Genomic DNA, 6,000 nt, shown 5'->3' on the forward strand with positions numbered 1-6,000 from the left:
ATTAACAAAAAAAATGCATATAGCAAAGGATAGTTTCAATCTGCCTACCGCTGGGTTATGGGCCCTGTATGCTTCCATTGCAGTACTCTGCTGCACATGTAAGTGCAAGAGATCCTGAAGCACTCACTCATCATGGGAAAGTACCAATGTGTTTCTTCGTTGGTTGATGGAAGAAACATTTTACAAAAACTCTCCAGATTATTGACTTTTTAAAGTTTTTCTAGGAAACGTTCTAGATGTATGCTTATTAGCCTTTGTCAGTATGTACTTTTCGTGAAGTGTCTCTGTGGCGCAATCGGTTAGTGTGTCCGGCTACTAACCAAAAGGTTGGTGGTTCAATCCCACCCAGGGACATAATTGACCTTGTTATCAGATTTTGGTGATCTTTAAGTAGACAAGTCAAAATTTCAAACCCCCTGTTATGGTGTAGGGTACCTGGCCTTTTCTGATGTAATCAGAGTTAGATTTGATTCAGTGATTTAATAAAAACAGCTAGGAAGCACAATTTAGCAGTGGGTTGCAGAGAAAAAGAAATATGCTGGCAAAAAAAATCCAATTGAGTGATTAAACAGCTCTTCATTTTCTGGCTTTATTTTTATGCTAACAAATTTGTTCTCTGAAAAGTGTCCACAAAGCCAAGTCTCTGATTAACACCTTTGTAGGGATGGTTTTTCACCTATTACTAAATTAAACGCTTCATTGGAAAGGCAGCAAGATGCATCCTCATTTCAATGTCTACTGAAATAATACAGGTTGACACCAGGAAACATTAACACCACTGCATCCTTGCTGCTTTCTCATGTGGAAGTCTGTTTAATGTGAAAACAAGGTGATATCTAATTAGCACACAGGTAAGGAATTAAGAAAATCTTTATTTAAGGGTGAAGATGTTTCTCACAAAATCGTTACCCCAATGCATCATTGAAATTCAAGCTGGAAAGATGATTTTAATATATCACTTGTACATTTTGTATTGCTCTTCTGGTGACAATGTAGTTTGTTTTTGTCAATTACCATTTTAATAATAGGGTTAAGAAAATTAAGTGGATTTTTGAAAGAAAACAATACTGTCAATATACTATTAAAACAAATTAAAATGGTAAAAGTTATTGTACTTTAAGTGAAAATAAAAGAGCCAAAATATCAATCCCAGTTTTGGATTACTTTAATTAACAAAAAAAAATGCATATAGCAGAGGATAGTTTCAATCTGCCTACCGCTGGGTTATGGGCCCTGTATGCTTCCATTGCAGTACTCTGCTGCACATGTAAGTGCAAGAGATCCTGAAGCACTCACTCATCATGGGAAAGTACCAATGTGTTTCTTCGTTGGTTGATGGAAGAAACATTTTACAAAAACTCTCCAGATTATTGACTTTTTAAAGTTTTTCTAGGAAACGTTCTAGATGTATGCTTATTAGCCTTTGTCAGTATGTAATTTTTGTGAAGTGTCTCTGTGGCGCAATCGGTTAGTGTGTCCGGCTACTAACCAAAAGGTTGGTGGTTCAATCCCACGCAGGGACGTAATTGTCCTTGTTATCAGATTTTGGTGATCTTTAAGTAGACAAGTCAAAATTTCAAACCCCTTGTTATGGTGTAGGGTACCTGGCCTTTTCTGATGTAATCAGAGTTAGATTTGATTCAGTGATTTAATAAAAACAGCTAGGAAGCACAATTTAGCAGTGGGTTTCAGAGAAAAAGAAATATGCTGGCAAAAAAAATCCAATTGAGTGATTAAACAGCTCTTCATTTTCTGGCTTTATTTTTATGCTAACAAATTTGTTCTCTGAAAAGTGTCCACAAAGCCAAGTCTCTGATTAACACCTTTGTAGGGATGGTTTTTTACCTATTACTAAATTAAACGCTTCATTGGAAAGGCAGCAAGATGCATCCTCATTTCAATGTCTACTGAAATAATACAGGTTGACACCAGGAAACATTAACGCCACTGCATCCTTGCTGCTTTCTCATGTGGAAGTCTGTTTAATGTGAAAACAAGGTGATATCTAATTAGCACACAGGTAAGGAATTAAGAAAATCTTTATTTAAGGGTGAAGATGTTTCTCACAAAATCGTTGCCCCAATGCATCATTGAAATTCAAGCTGGAAAGATGATTTTAATATATCACTTGTACATTTTGTATTGCTCTTCTGGTGACAATGTAGTTTGTTTTTGTCAATTACCATTTTAATAATAGGGTTAAGAAAATTAAGTGGATTTTTGAAAGAAAACAATATTGTCAATATACTATTAAAACAAATTAAAATGGTAAAAGTTATTGTACTTTAAGTGAAAATAAAAGAGCCAAAATATCAATCTCAGTTTTGGATTACTTTAATTAACAAAAAAAAATGCATATAGCAGAGGATAGTTTCAATCTGCCTACCGCTGGGTTATGGGCCCAGCATGCTTCCATTGCTGTACTCTGCTGCACATGTAAGTGCAAGAGATCCTGAAGCACTCACTCATCATGGGAAAGTACCAATGTGTTTCTTCGTTGGTTGATGGAAGAAACATCTTACAAAAACTCTCCAGATTATTGACTTTTTAAAGTTTTTCTAGGAAACGTTTTAGATGAATGCTTATTAGCCTTTGTCAGTATGGACTTTTGCAAAGTGTCTCTGTGGCGCAATCATTTAGTGTGCACGGCGATTAACCAAAAGGTTGGTGGTTCAATCCCACCCAGGGACGTAATTGACCTTGTTATCAGATTTTGGTGATCTTTAAGTAGACAAGTCAAAATTTCAAATCCCCCTGTTCTGGTGTAGGGTACCTGGCCTTCTCTGATGTAATCAGAGTTAGATTTGATTCAGTGATTTTATAAAAACAGCTAGGAAGCACAATTTAGCAGTGGGTTGCAGAGAAAAAGAAATATGCTGGCAAAAAAAATCAAATTGAGTGATTAAACAGCTCTTAATTTTCTGGCTTTATTTTTATGCTAACAAATTTGTTCTCTGAAAAGTGTCCACAAAGCCAAGTCTCTGATTAACACCTTTGTAAGGATGGTTTTTAACCTATTACTAAATTAAACTTGCTTCATTGGAAAGGCAGCAAGATGCATCCTCATTTCAATGTCTACTGAAATAATACAGGTTGACACCAGGAAACATTAACGCCACTGCATCCTTGCTGCTTTCTCATGTGGAAGTCTGTTTAATGTGAAAACAAGGTGATATCTAATTAGCACACAGGTAAGGAATTAAGAAAATCTTTATTTAAGGGTGAAAATGTTTCTCACAAAATCGTTGCCCCAATGCATCATTGAAATTCAAGCTGGAAAGATGATTTTAATATATCACTTGTACATTTTGTATTGCTCTTCTGGTGACAATGTAGTTTGTTTTTGTCAATTACCATTTTAATAATAGGGTAATGAAAATTAAGAGGATTTTTGAAAGAAAACAATACTGTCAATATACTATTAAAACAAATTAAAATGGTAAAAGTTATTGTACTGTAAGTAAAAATAAAAGAGCCAACATATCAATCCCAGTTTTGGATTACTTTAACAAAAAAAAATGCATATAGCAGAGGATAGTTTCAATCTGCCTACCTCTGGGTTATGTGCCCAGCATGCTTCCATTGCTGTACTCTGCTGCACATGTAAGTGTAATAGATCCTGAAGCACTCACTCATCATGGGAAAGTACCAATGTGTTTCTTCATTGGTTGATGGAAGAAACATCTTACAAAAACTCTCCAGATTATTGACTTTTTAAAGTTTTTCTAGGAAACGTTTTAGATGAATGCTTATTAGCCTTTGCCAGTATGTACTTTTGCAAAGTGTCTCTGTGGCGCAATCAGTTAGTGTGTATGGCTATTAACCAAAAGGTTGGTGGTTCAATCCCACCCAGGGACGTAATTGACCTTGTTAGCAGATTTTGGTGATCTTTAAGTAGACAAGTCAAAATTTCAAACCCTCTCTTATGGTGTAGGGTACCTGGCCTTCTCTGATGTAATCAGAGTTAGATTTGATTCAGTGATTTTATAAAAACAGCTAGGAAGCACAATTTAGCAGTGGGTTGCAGAGAAAAAGAAATATGCTGGCAAAAAAAATCCAATTGAGTGATTAAACAGCTCTTCATTTTCTGGCTTTATTTTTATGCTAACAAATTTGTTCTCTGAAAAGTGTCCACAAAGCCAAGTCTCTGATTAACACCTTTGTAAGGATGGTTTTTCACCTATTACTAAATTAAACTTGCTTCATTGGAAAGGCAGCAAGATGCATCCTCATTTCAATGTCTACTGAAATAATACAGGTTGACACCAGGAAACATTAACGCCACTGCATCCTTGCTGCTTTCTCATGTGGAAGTCTGTTTAATGTGAAAACAAGGTGATATCTAATTAGCACACAGGTAAGGAATTAAGAAAATCTTTATTTAAGGGTGAAAATGTTTCTCACAAAATCGTTGCCCCAATGCATCATTGAAATTCAAGCAGGAAAGATGATTTTAATATATCACTTGTACATTTTGTATTGCTCTTCTGGTGACAATGTAGTTTGTTTTTGTCAATTACCATTTTAATAATAGGGTAAAGAAAATTAAGTGGATTTTTAAAAGAAAACAATACTTTCAATATACTATTAAAACAAATTAAAATGGTAAAAGTTATTGTACTTTAATGAAAAATAAAAGAGCAAAAATATCAATCCCAGTTTTGGATTACTTTAACAAAAAAAATGCATATAGCAGAGGATAGTTTTAATCTGCCTACCTCTGGGTTATGGGCCCAGCATGCTTCCATTGCAGTACTCTGCTGCACATGTAAGTGCAAGAGATCCTGAAGCACTCACTCATCATGGGAAAGTACCAATGTGTTTCTTCGTTGGTTGATGGAAGAAACATCTTACAAAAACTCTCCAGATTATTGACTTTTTAAAGTTTTTCTAGGAAACGTTCCAGATGTATGCTTATTAGCCTTTGTCAGTATGTACTTTTTACAAAGTGTCTCTGTGGCGCAATCGGTTAGTGTGTCTGGCTACTAACCGAAAGGTTGGTGGTTCAATCCCACCCAGGGACGTAATTGACCTTGTTATCAGATTTTGGTGATCTTTAAGTAGACAAGTCAAAATTTCAAACCCCCCCGTTATGGTGTAGGGTACCTGGCCTTCTCTGATGTAATCAGAGTTAGATTTGATTCAGTGATTTTATAAAAACAGATAGGAAGCACAATTTAGCAGTGGGTTGCAGAGAAAAAGAAATATGCTGGCAAAAAAAATCCAATTGAGTGATTAAACAGCTCTTCATTTTCCAGCTTTATTTTTATGCTAACAAATTTGTTCTCTGAAAAGTGTCCACAAAGCCAAGTCTCTGATTAACACCTTTGTAGGGATGGTTTTTCACCTATTACTAAATTAAACTTGCTTCATTGGAAAGGCAGCAAGATGCATCCTCATTTCAATTTCTACTGAAATAATACAGGTTGACACCAGGAAACATTAACGCCACTGCATCCTTGCTGCTTTCTCATGTGGAAGTCTGTTTAATGTGAAAACAAGGTGATATCTAATTAGCACACAGGTAAGGAATTAGGAAAATCTTTATTTAAGGGTGAAGATGTTTCTCACAAAATCGTTGCCCCAATGCATCATTGAAATTCAAGCTGGAAAGATGATTTTAATATATCACTTGTACATTTTGTATTGCTCTTCTGGTGACAATGTAGTTTGTTTTTGTCAATTACCCTTTTAATAATAGGGTAAAGAAAATTAAGTGGATTTTTTAAAGAAAACTATACTGTCAATATACTATTCAAACAAATTAAAATGGTAAAAGTTATTGTACTTCAAGTAAAAATAAAAGAGCAAAAATATCAATCCCAGTTTTGATTACTTAAATTAACAAAAAAAATGCATATAGCAAAGGATAGTTTCAATCTGCCTACCTCTGGGTTATGGGCCCAGCATGCTTCCATTGCAGTACTCTGCTGCACATGTAAGTGCAAGAGATCCTGAAGCACTCACTCATCATGGGAAAGTACCAATGTGTTTCTTCGT

The 6,000-nt window shown here is 35.2% G+C and overlaps 2 non-coding genes across 2 annotated transcripts; both read left to right on the plus strand.

Moving 5' to 3' along the window:
• The first annotated feature begins 280 nt into the window (after window positions 1-280).
• Window positions 281-354, plus strand: TRNAS-ACU (transfer RNA serine (anticodon ACU)). Its single transcript has one exon. It is a non-coding gene; the product is annotated as a tRNA-Ser (tRNA).
• A 4,596-nt stretch (window positions 355-4,950) lies between these two features.
• TRNAS-ACU (transfer RNA serine (anticodon ACU)) lies at window positions 4,951-5,024 on the plus strand. Its single transcript has one exon. It is a non-coding gene; the product is annotated as a tRNA-Ser (tRNA).
• The last annotated feature ends 976 nt before the right edge of the window (window positions 5,025-6,000 follow it).

The sequence above is a fragment of the Pseudophryne corroboree genome, unplaced genomic scaffold, assembly GCF_028390025.1.
Source record: "Pseudophryne corroboree isolate aPseCor3 unplaced genomic scaffold, aPseCor3.hap2 scaffold_367, whole genome shotgun sequence".
In the NCBI taxonomy this organism is placed as follows: Eukaryota; Metazoa; Chordata; class Amphibia; order Anura; family Myobatrachidae; genus Pseudophryne; species Pseudophryne corroboree.